Below are 13142 nucleotides of genomic sequence, written 5' to 3' on the forward strand. Positions count from 1 at the left end.
GGAAGTTGATGCTGCTCCTGCCTTGAAGTTACGAAAGGCACGAAAATTAGACTGTTTGGCCTTTGGTTTGGCCCTGTCCTGAGGAAGGGCGTGGCCCTTACCTCCCGTAATGTCAGCAATAATTTCCTTCAAGCCGGGCCCGAATAAGGTCTGCCCTTTGAAAGGAATGTTAAGTAGCTTAGACTTGGAAGTTACATCCGCTGACCAGGATTTAAGCCAGAGCGCTCTGCGCGCCTGTATGGCGAATCCGGAATTTTTAGCCGTAAGTTTGGTTAGATGTACTACGGCATCTGAAACAAACGCATTAGCTTGCTTAAGGGTTCTAACTTTGCTCAAAGCCTCATCCAATGGCTCTGTGCGAATCGCCTCTTCCAGAGACTCAAACCAGAATGCCGCTGCAGCCGTGACAGGCGCAATGCATGCAAGAGGCTGCAAAATAAAACCCTGTTGAACAAACATTTTCTTAAGATAACCCTCTAATTTTTTATCCATTGGATCTGAGAAAGCACAGCTATCCTCCACCGGGATAGTGGTACGCTTGGCTAAAGTAGAAACTGCTCCCTCCACCTTAGGGACCGTCTGCCATAAGTCTCGTGTGGTGGCGTCTATAGGAAACATTTTTCTGAATATCGGGGGAGGGGAAAAGGGCACACCGGGTCTATCCCACTCCTTACTAATAATTTCTGTAAGTCTTTTTGGTATAGGAAAGACGTCAGTACACACCGGTACCGCATAGTATCTATCCAACCTACACAATTTCTCTGGGATTGCCACCGTGTCGCAATCATTCAGAGCCGCTAATACCTCCCCTAGTAACACACGGAGGTTCTCAAGCTTAAATTTAAAATTTGAAATTTCTGAATCCGGTCTCCCCGGATCAGAACCGTCACCGACAGAATGAAGCTCACCGTTTCCTTGCAGTGTCAGTGAGCTGGGACACTGTGAGATCCCAGTCTATTTGATTTAGCACAATTGGGTGCTGCTCCACTTGTGAGTACCTTTTTGATAACCTAACAAATCTCACCAACTGTATTACACCAGGAGGCGCATTTGTCATGTCTGACGCAGTATCAGACATGGCTCTCGTGTCATCAGCGCGCTCTGTCCTTAACCCAGAGCTATCGCGCTTGCCCCTTAATTCAGGCATATTATATAATACTTCTTTCATAACATTAGCCATATCATGTAAAGTGATTTGTAAGGGCCTAGATGTACTTGGCGTCTCAATCCTACGCATCTCCCGAGCGGGAGACGCAGGTACTGACACGTGAGGAGAGTTAGGCGGCATAACTTCCCCCTCGTTGTCTGGTGATAGTTTCTCTATCGGTACATATTGACTTTTATTCAAAGCAATATCAATACAATTGGTACACATCGTTCTATTGGGCTCCACATTGGCTTTTGAACATGATGAACAAACAGTTTCCTCTGAATCAGACATGTTTAAACAGACTTAGCAATGAAACTAGCAAGCTTGGAAATCCCTTTCAATAAGTTTACAAGCAATATAAAAAAACGCTGCAGCGCTTCAAAAATACAGATATAATTAAACAATTCTTAACAAGAAGTGTAATATTAGCAGAGGATTGCACCCCTTAGCAAAAGGATGATTAACCCCTCAATACCCAAAATGGATATCAATTAAGATTTAACGCTTTTAATCACAGTCAAGCACACTGTCACAGATCTACTGTGACTGATTACCTCCCTCAAAAATGAATTTTGCAGACCCCTGAGCTCTCTAGAGACGTCCTGGATCAAGGAGGAAGAAGCAGGAAGACTGTGCTAGAATTATAACTGCGCAACAAGGCGCTAAAACAAGGTCCCTCCCACTCCTATCACAACAGTGGGAGCCCTGATATAACGGATTCCATGCAGAAAATATATGTCAGCCATGTGGAAAAAAATCATGCCCAAAGAGATTTATCACCAAAGTACCTCACAAAAACGAATAACATGCCAGTAAACGTTTTATTAAAAAATAACATTTTCCAATGTCATGCAAAGTTATCACTAAGCCTGCTACCAGTCGCTACCACTGCAGATAAGGCTTAAGTATTATTTCAGTTTTAACAGTATTTTCTCAGTCAAATTCTAGTCCCTAGAAAATAACTTAACTGCGCATACATTTATCAGCCTGATACCAGTTGCCACTACTGCATTTAAGGCTGTACTTACATCATACGGTAACAGCAGTATTTTCTTAGTCAATACCATTCCCAGAAAATAATGTACTGCACATACCTCATTTGCGGAGGACCCCGCATGCTATTCCCAGTTTCTGAAGTTACCCCACTCCTCAGAATGTCGAGAACAGCCAGTGGATCTTAGTTACGCCTGCTAAGATCATAGAAAAAAAACACAGGCAGTTTCTTCTTCCAAATACTGCCTGAGATAGAAAAACAGCACACTCCGGTGCCATTTAAAATAACAAACTTTTGATTGAAGAATAATTAAGTAAAAGCTCCAGCTCCTCTCATGACCTCCTTCTTTGTTGAGGGTTGCAAGAGAATGACTGGATATGACATGTGAGGGGAGGAGCTATATAGCAGCTCTGCTTGGGTAATCCTCTTGCAACTTCCTGTTGGGAAGGAGAATATATCCCATAAGTAATGGATGACCCGTGGACTGAACACACTTAACAAGAGAAAGTAGTCAGTCATTTAGAAAAAAAGACTAAACCCCAGGTAAGAAAAAAAATATTTCTTAATATGTTTATTTCCCAAATATGAAACTGACAATCTGCACAAGGAAATACATGAACCTGACTCATCGCAAATATAAGTACAATACATATATTTAGAACTTTATATAAATGCATAAAGTGCCAGACCATAGCTGGGGTGTCTTAAGTAATAAAAAACATACTTACCAAAAAAGACACCCATCCACATATAGCAGATAGCCAAACCAGTACTGAAACAGTTATCAGTAGAGGTAATGGTATATGAGAGTATATCGTCAATCTGAAAAGGGAGGTAGGAGATGAATCTCTACGACCGATAACAGAGAACCTATGAAATAGACCCCCGTTAGGAAAATCATTGCATTCAATAGGTGATACTCTCTTCACGTTCCTCTGACATTTGCTGTACTCAGAGGAATTGGGCTTCAAAAAAGCTGAGAAGCGCATGTCAACGTAGAAATCTAGCACAAACTTACTTCACCACCTCCATAGGAGGCAAAGTTTGTAAAACTGAATCGTGGGTGTGGTGAGGGGTGTATTTATAGGCATTTTGAGGTTTGGGAAACTTTGCCCCTCCTGGTAGGATTGTATATCCCATACGTCACTAGCTCATGGACTCTTGCCAATTACATGAAAGAAATAAAGTTCACAAGGATAAGCTTTATGATCATAAAAGGACATGGTGAAAGTCCAAAATAAACTTTTATGGTTCAGACAAAGCATGCAATATTAAAAGACCTTTCAATTTACTTCTATTATCAATTTTCGTTCTCTTGGTATCCATTGCAGCATACCTAGGAAGGCTCAGGGGCAGCAGCCGTACACTGCTAGGAGATAATTTGTGATTGGTGGTTAGACACTCGTCTCTTGTCATTGCAGACCAGGGCCGGCACAAGATATTGTGCTGCCTGGGTCTGAGCATGCAATGACGCCCCCTCTCCGGAAATAACATTACTAATTAGCATATCGCCCTACTAGGCCTGGCTGCTGACCTTACTAAGCCTGCCTACCTGCATGCAACCAATGCTCATGCACAATAAGTGGGAAGTTGGGTAAGAGATGCACTTTCAATGTCGCCCCTGACCAGTTCTGTGTCTTTTATGCATGATGAGATTATGCTGCTGGGAGCCTGGAACTTCCCCTATGGAGACAGAGGATAGGAGTAGTCTGAGTCTGACAGTGACTGAAGTGCTGCCTGAGTCCATTGGACCCACTTGGTCCCGTGGTTGAGCCGGCCCCGTTGCAGACAATAGCATAAGAACAATAAAATGCTCTACCACAGTGATCGCTTACTTCCTACATTGGGGCTGCAGAATAATAAACGTTAGTGTTTTTTAAACACTAGGCTGTATCTATGCAATAAATAAAATGGACCTCAATACAGCAAGGCTATTGGATAAGAGGTGGAAATGTCACCTCATGAAAATATTTAGTTTTGTCGTGGGCAGCCAAAGGGGGTTGTTTTAGCAATATGGCCTACAAAATAAAGGTACATTTTATAGTATAATCACACCAAATATTCTTACTGGCTCCTAATTTGTAAACAGATTTGTCAAACACTGAATTAAGGTCCATTTTATTTATTGCATAGATACAGCCAAGCGTTTAAAAAACACTAACATTTTACCATAATTTTAAGGGCCACAGATAAATATACAACACAGGGCTAGACTTAGCTAAGGTTGCAGGACACATTCGGTCTTTTTCTTACCTCCAAAGGGCTTTTTTGAGTTGTGGTCACCTTAAAGCCCAAATCTTTAGTTCTACTTTTTTCCTGGGTCATACAAACTATGGTACACATGGTTAGTTCTGTTTTTACCCAGGAGCCTGCAAGGACTAGTGCAGAGAGTCGAATGTGGCCCTTGGGCTGATTGTTGGTTTTTATTTGCTTTGCCACATTAAAACATTCTCTTTTTGCACTTTAATGTCCCTTTAATACCTATTGTTTAGAAAGGAAAGGTAATGTAACAGAAACCATCAATTGCATTAAAGGGCCACTTAAATCAAAATTATAGTTTTATGATTCAGATAAAGCATGCAATTTAAATTAAAAAAATACCCTTTCCAATATATTTCCATTATCAAAATGTGCATATCTTTTTATATACACACTTTCTGAAGCTCCAGCTCCTACTGAGCATGTGCAAGAATTCACAGCATATGGTTTAATTTGAAATTTGTCAATTCTACTGTAGTTAGTGGTCCTTTAAGTGGTGTAAATGATGAGAATAAAAGATTATCAGAAAAACAGCAAGACCACAGCAAGGAGTCATGGATTTAGGTTGGAAGGTCAAGGACTAATATTGAGAAGCACAGAAAGTGTGGTAGATTGATGGAGACTTCCAAAGAAGATGGATGATAATAGAACATAATCCAGAAATATCTGTAATATGCATAATGTTATCCTAAGAATTCATTAATGCTATATATCTCTCTTATCAGCCATCAAAATGTATTATTTTTGTTATGTTTAAACAGTTATATTCTAATACCTTGTTCCAGTTAAGCAACAAGTGATACGTAACCTATTGATAATATCCCTCCCCCTTTAGCAAGCACAGACCATGACATGTTAATGAAACGTTTAATTGTACACTTGCCTACACCCTTGAACTATGATAGCTCAATTCTACAGTAATCTATTATCCACCATCTATGCAGAGCACACAGCACTTAGAGAAAAATATCAAACTCCATACTTTGTATATTAGTTTTTTTTATTCAGCTTTGATGTTAGCTAACCCATCTTTTGCTATAATACTAGTATTCCTGTAAGTCTTATGCTTTGTCTCCATGCGCCCACATTCCTATTGCACCCCAAATTATCAGAATAGATGGATCTTGATTTGATCTTGTGCGGTTACTGTACACATTTTACATGTGATTAGTTTAATTAAAAAAACAAACAAACCAAAACAGTATGATTTTTATAAACTATGATAATTGCAGCTTCTATCCAAACTGCAAAGCCACAGCTATATTTCATAGCAACCAGTTATGACAATTCTATTCCAAACTTAGACTGATCTGGATAGTTTTGCAGCATTAATTTTCCACAGCAGTGAGGACCATACACTTCCTGTGAAGGGAGGGGAGTGTGGGGGGATCTGATGATCCTCTCCAACCATTTTTACAGCCTGCAGCAAACAGGAAACATGTTGTTTTTCATTTCACATCCCTATGTTTAACCCTTTTCACAGCAGACGCACAGTGCATGTGCCACACTTGTATTCTCTGCATGTAAAAAGGCGATAAGAAACAAGAGATGCTCAGACGATAGTGGATGTTTTGGACTGCAGTGTAAATTAGCAAACTAGCAGTGCTAAGAAAAAAAACAAAAAACAAAGAATGCCTTGTAGAAAAATCTAATTTATGCCAAAGAGAACTGACTTTTCACTGCATTTAACTAATCACAAAAATGTGTCCTCATATATTAAATAAACATTACAGCTATTTATGTATCAGAAACATCTCTCAGCATTACAAAATCAAATCATTTAAAAACGACAAGTGCAAAACAAAAATGTTTAAATGTATTTGGGCATTTTTTTATGGCACTATTACTTTAGACAACTGTGTTTACCCTCTGCTCACCCACAGAGATATGATGCCAAGTGCGCAGTAATACTTCTGTATAACCATGTACCATTATAGTTGTGAAGCAGACAGTGAAGGGAAATATATGAGACTTAAAAGCCAGCTATATTTGTGAAGCCAGGGGCAAGTAAACATAGAAAAACATTAGCAAAAACAATTTGAGATAGAGAAAAAAAAAGGAGGAGAGACAGATAGGAGAGAAAGAATTGTGAGAGGACTCTGACAGTATACAGATATACTACATTTAAAGGGACATTAAACACTAAATAAATGTTAGTCTGAAAGATGCATTCAAAGCAAAGGTTAGTCTGAGAATAATATGAAGATGCATTTTTAAAAAAATATTTTAGTTGTTAAATATTGAAAACAATAAGTGTAAAATGTTAGTGCCCATACATGGATGCCACCATTTTGTAACCTAAACTTCCTTCTCTGCTCAGGCCAATTAGGCATAACTATGAGTCCCCATCAGTGTGCAACCAATGGCTGTGTAGAATATAGTAGTGGTAATTGTGAGGTCCATACTTCTGCTTCTAACAGGAATTGGAAAGCCCTCAATTTTCAGAATTAAAGGGACAATAAACACCCAAATTTTCTTTCATAATCGGGATAGAACATACAATTTTAAATACCTTTCCAATTTACTTCTGTTATTAAATTTGCTTAATTATCTTGTTATCCTTTAATGAAGGAACAGCATTGTACTTACTACTGGCAGCTATCTGAACACATCTAGTTAGCCAATCACAAGAGACAGGTGTGTGCAGACACCAATCAGCAGCAGCTCCAACTAGAGTAGGATATGTGCGTATACTTTTTAAACAAGGGATACCAAGGGAACAAAGCACATTTGAAAATAGAAGTGAATTTAAAATTGTCTTAAAATAACATGCTCTATCTGAATTATTCGTTTAATTTTGACTTTCCTATCCCTTTAAATAACAGGAAAGAGGATGACATAAATATTGACTGCACTGTACAATCTCATTATGTTTAGTGTCAATTTAATGTAAAAGGGAATTTTAGTTCCAGTGTTTCCAAGGACGGTTTAAAAAAGAAAAATTTGATACCATTACAAGGAAATTTAAAAATAAAAAACACACACAAAAAATGCCAGCTGTGAAATTTAGCACATAGCACTGAATCTTTTTTAAATAAAAATGTCAATTTTTAGAAATTCTATAAAGTCCATAACACAATTTTCTGAACCTTAAATTCCCTACATGAATCTAACAGCAGACACATGTAATCCGCTCCATATTTCCCAGCAGCAAACGTAGAATGGTTTGTTAACTAGGTTCCACTACTGAGGTCTGTAGCTGCAGTAACGCTCTGTAACTAGACACCTTGAATACTGCTAGTGAAACCCTTTGTTCCAACTAACAGGAGAGCTTTCTCATTGTACTTATTCAAAGGCTTCATCTCCCATCACACTATCTAAGAGTTCACATCTGCCGGCGCGGAAAAAGTGGCCAGTTCAACTTCTTTATCAAAATAGGGGGAAGATTAAAAACACCTCTCCTAATGCATTAAGGGGGTTTTAGCCCTGCAGAATAGAAGATAGCTGTCATATTAGGAGCCAATTCTTGGTCCATCGTTTTGGTGAACAAAAAAAAAAAAAAAAGATTTAAAAACTGAAAAAATGCATTAAGATTCCTGTCTGGAAATAAAAGAGCTACTCTATATCATCACTGCACAAAGTCATAAAAAAGGCCACAACTGTGGATTGCCTCTTCTTGGGTCTAAAATGTATTTATTTTATTTATTTATAAAATATTTTACCAGGAAGGATAATGAGGATTCCGGCTTCCTCCAATCACAGCGTTGAATCAGATACTGATTCCCCGGGGAGGGAGCCGTGATTGGAGGATGACCTATCCATAATTTCTGATATCAGCAATGGCTTGCGACGACCGGAGGAAGCTGGAACTGCTGTCAAGTTTAAAAGGTAAGGTTTTTTTTCACAACATGAGTGAAATGTAAATTTTGATGAATTAAAGTGCCCCTGTTTTTAATCGAATTTTTAAAAACCAGGCACTTTAGCATCAAAATTTACATTCACTTTAAGCTTGCGTGTTTACCCTCTGAAAAGGTTAAACATACAGGTATGGTCCAACTGTATAGTTTGGTCAGCTAATCAGAAGCGTCAGTCACACAACCCTATAGGCAGCATTCCACTAAGTAGGATTTTACTATGTGCTTAAATACTTTGCAAAAGTCTTAAAACACATTATTCTGCTCTTAGTCTCCCACAAACAATAAGGGAAAATCTGTCATTACAAAGTGTTGGTTGAAAACATTTTAAACACACCTGATACCACCTATATAGTGCAGCCAATCGTTTCAATGGGAAATGACAGTAGCACGCTCACTGACCTTGTCTACCTTGTCTATTTTGTTGTCTTGCTCTTGGACACAATATAAAATAAAGCTTTCGAAAACTATTATTAAAGGGACAGTTTACTCTAAATTTTTCTCCACATTAATTTCTTTCCAATTATTCATTTTACCTGCTGGGGAGTAATACATTTTTACAAATAGTTGCTTTTACTTTATTTCAGTATTTGAAATAGGTGATTTTGCCTGTGGTATTCCTACCTATTCTGAAAGTTTCTATACAAGTATAGGTGAAAGAAAACCTATGTAAACATAGCCAGCAGATGTTCCACTCCCAGTAGAAGGTAGAAGAGATAAGCAATAAAATGTTAATTTTCAATGGTTCTATGTATTGCGCTTTGTTTTACAGAGATAATATAAAGAATCGTGTGTGTGTACGGAAAGTGATAAATTAAAGTGATGGTAAATACTAGCATTTTTGAAACACTAGAATTTGCCAGTGCAACAAATAAAGGGGATTTTCAATCATGAAATATAAAATACTTTATGCTGAAAGTTCATTTATTTGTCTGCAGTATATGCGGCGCTGAGCGATTCAGGCCACCCACGGTAGAATGCTATTTTTCAGTGAGGTCATCTTAGCCAATAGCGTGTTAGCTCTCCAGCATAATGCCTACTAGGCCGCACAGCTATTGGCTATGAGGTGGAAGCGTCACCTTATTGAAAAAATAGCGTTTTGCTGCGAGTGGCCTGAGGAGCTCAGCATACGCTGCAGGCAAATAAAGGAACATGAATTATTTTATACTTTATGACTCAAAGTCTCCTTTATTTGTTGCACTGGTAAATTCTAGCGTTTCACAAATTTAGCATCTTATTTTAGCAATAACTAGAGGTGCCTTTGCATTGGGCTTAGTCTTTCTACGCTAGTAATGGGAAGTAGAGAGCAGGTTTTCTGCCTTTTGACTGCAATCTAACTTGCTTTGGAACACAGCGGAATTAATAGAGAAATCTGAACGCTTGCAAACACAGAAGACTAAACGTAAATCCTAATGTAAACCCTCGGATGAAGGCCGTTACGTTGTTTTCATTAGCTGCTCGCATGGTGCTGATGGCTTCAGTGCAAATCATAGCTGCTCAGAGCGGGCGGTGGTTTCATTTGATGTTGTAACACCTCTAATGACATTACAGTACCGCTCTCATTCTCACCTCTGCTATCATTAAAACGCCTGTATTATGTGGGTTCTGTGTCAGAGAATATCCCGGGGAGTTTAATAGAGCGAGGAGAGTTAAATCAGTTTAGCAGAAAGCAGCAGAGTTCATCACTGCCAGGGAGCCAGGCTTACTGGAATTCTGCAAAAACTTGCTTTGCAAAAATGGTGGGAGACATTGAAGAAATTGTATTGATGAAATAACATACAATCGAACACCATACATTAAAAGGATGTGTTAACATCACCAATATTTTGTTTTGCATGAAAAACTAATTGAAATAAAAAAAATCTTTAAGGGGGCACTAAAGTCAAAATTAAAGGGATATGAAACCTACATTTTTTTCTTTCCTGATTCAGATTTACTTCTATTATATTTTTTCATCATTCTCTTGGTATCTTTAGTTGAAAACCAGGGACATAAGCTTAGGAGCTGGCCCATTTCTGGAGCACTATATGACAGCAGTTTTGCAAGAACGTTATCTATTTTCAAGAGCACTAGATGGCAGAACTATTTCCTGCCATGTAGTACTCTAGACACCTAGCTAAGTATCTCTTCAACAAAGAATACCATGGGAACAAAGCAAATTTGATAATAGAAGTAAATTGGAAACTTTTTTTTTTTAAATTGTGTGCCCCATCTGAATCACAAAACAATTTTTGGGGTTTTCATATCTCTTTACATAAAATTGTAAAGTTTCTTAAAATTGTGCGCTCTATTTGAAAAATGAAAGTTTAATTACGACTTGTCTGTCCACTTAAAAAAAAGAAGCATGCGTATTCTGCAACACATTACACAAATGAGGGCGTTCTACAAACCCATAAAATATATTATTGCAACATAAAAATCTCTTGCGTAAAGACAATACAGTATTTAGATTGTACAGCATGATTTGTTGCAGAGCTAGGATATGGGGACATTGACAAACTAATGCTTTTATTGGTGTTCTGCAACATTTGATACACAGCTTTATTGATCTGTAGACAGGACCAGCAACTGTATAATTAAGGCCCTGTGCAGATGCTTTTCATAATGGCGCTAGAGCACTGATATCCTCACTGTATGTTTTGGTTAGGGGGTCACAGTTGGGAAACAAGAAATAAGATTATAATTTTTAGAGAATTCTATCCTTCTGTATTATGAATTATTTCATTCCAATATTATTTCCTTAGTTTCATTCAAAACACTCATCTATTTACACAAACAAGCAGGGTGCAGGTATCGGCACCTGCGCCCTGTACAGGGGACAGACCCTCTGCAGAGTGCTACAGACTAGACAAACAGTGTCTTTCAAGGCGATGCATTTTCATTAAGTCACGCTGCATCCGGATGTGCCCGCTTGGCTGAAGTATTTAGCCGTGTGCAAATCTGAGGCTTAGAGAATCCATTTGAACAGAGAGGGCAAGGGGGGGGGGGGGGGGGAAGAGTACAGCACACACTGCAGCAGTTAGACTGGGGGAAGTTGAAGCTAGGACACCGTGAATTTTAGACACTGCTCTGCCTGAAAGATGGAAAATAACTGGCTCATTGCATCCCCACCCAGCTCTAGCCATACAGTAACCAGGGAATCAGAAACAAAACCGCTGCACTATCCTTGAACTGCCGCTGGCTAGGAGCAGCAGAACAACATTAACCCTTTGCTGCCACGGGCAACAAAAGGGTGTTGCATTAAACAGAGCAATAACTAAAATTTCTAGATTGTAAGCTCAGCTGGGCAGCACTCTAGGTTCTAGCTATATCCGTATTTATCCCAACATCCTCCTTACAAAGCCATAAACTGGATTCACTCAATAAGGTATACGAAATAGCAGCATGCAAAAGGTACAGTATAAGCATTTATAATACAACTAGAATGAAAGAAATATTTGTGCACAACTGACCCTGAAGTATAAATAGTCACTGGTTCATTAAAAGATTCATGCAGCTGTAGTGGTGGAGAGACGTGCATCTCCTGCATGGAAACAAAAAGTAGGTTTATTTAGTAACTATATATACATCCTAGAAAGAAAGAAAAAAAAAAAAAAAAAGGTTTAAGTCAAATTTGTTTTAAATTTAAAGTGAAACTAAAAGAAAAGAGCAACCAATATTGTATCTATTGCTCAGTGGCTAACAAGAGTAAGTCCCACAGGAAACAAAAATGGTTTATTCAGCACAGAAATATCCATTATTCAATACAGTACAGCAATGTGATACATTTTGAAAATCAAATCAGTATTTTATATGGAAGAACATTTTTGAGCATCAAGTGTCTTTAGTAGCTTACACAGAGGTACAACATCTAGACGGCATTAAAGGGATATGAAACCCAATATCCCAATTTATTTCTATTATCAAATTTTCTTTGTTCCCATGGTATTCTTTGCTGTACAGATACCTAGGTAGGTTTCTAGAGCACTAGATGACAGGAAATAGTGCTGCTATCTAGTGCTTTGGCAAATGGATAACATTGTAGCAAAACTGCTGCCATATAGTTCTCCAGATATGTGCACGCTCCTGGGCTTGTGTTCCAGCATTTCAACAAAAGATACCAAGAGAATGAAGAAAATGTAATATAAGTAAATTAGAAAGCTGTTTACATTTTTTTTTTTTTTATCTTTTCCCAAATTTCATCTGTTCTGTTCTATAGGAGCCTTCTCTTTTGAAAGAGAGGGTTGGTAACTAAAATGAAAGAGAGGGTTGGTACTAAAATGTTAATTTCCATTGTTCTCACTAAGTATAGTTATTTTTTAGTAAACCATGAGAAATATTAGATAATGAGGTCCGCGCTCTCTTCAAACTCAGCCCATTTTATTGGGTTGTGGGTTCAATTAGCAGAAACAGCTATTTCATATACAAAATAAACTTAAATGAACAATTTTCCATACATTTTAAACCATGTAAATAGTATAACAAGTCACAGGAAATACATTACAGGGAAAACAATTTTGCAATAAATACACTGTCCCTTCAATGTGTTTAGCTGCTTTAAAGGGATTAAACACATAGATAAAGACCCATTAGGGACCCTCAAGCATTGCAGCTCCCAAGTAGTACAACGGCTAATGATTAGATGCTTTGTTTAAAATAGAAGCTCCAGACTGCTGATGGTGTGCAGCTTCACAGCAGAACAACTGCATCTCCTGAGTAGGCCTTTTACCTATGTTTTTATCACCTTTATGGAGGTTAAATTCATAGTAAGCTAGGATTAATACTACAACATTTACATGCTCAAAAGAATTAGAGCATTTGCTTTAGAATGTCCCTTTAAACAATATTAGGTTCAGGGGCGTAACTAATGGTGATGCGAAGGTCGCCATTGCGACCGGGCCCAGCA

At 38.2% G+C, this 13142-nt stretch overlaps 1 protein-coding gene across 7 annotated transcripts in view; it reads right to left on the bottom strand.

The window, feature by feature from the left end:
- Positions 1-13142, bottom strand: part of ZMIZ1 (zinc finger MIZ-type containing 1) — a 528960-nt gene that overhangs the window by 201900 nt on the left and 313918 nt on the right. For 2 of the 7 annotated variants that reach the window (XM_053692111.1, XM_053692109.1), the window contains one exon: positions 11710-11780. The exons of the other annotated variants lie outside the window; for them this stretch is intronic. The gene's annotated coding sequence lies outside the window, so the exon portion shown is untranslated. The remainder of the gene's footprint in view (positions 1-11709; positions 11781-13142) is intronic. 7 annotated transcript variants of the gene reach the window in all.

Source organism: Bombina bombina, chromosome 9 (genome assembly GCF_027579735.1).
Source record: "Bombina bombina isolate aBomBom1 chromosome 9, aBomBom1.pri, whole genome shotgun sequence".
Classification (NCBI taxonomy): Eukaryota; Metazoa; Chordata; class Amphibia; order Anura; family Bombinatoridae; genus Bombina; species Bombina bombina.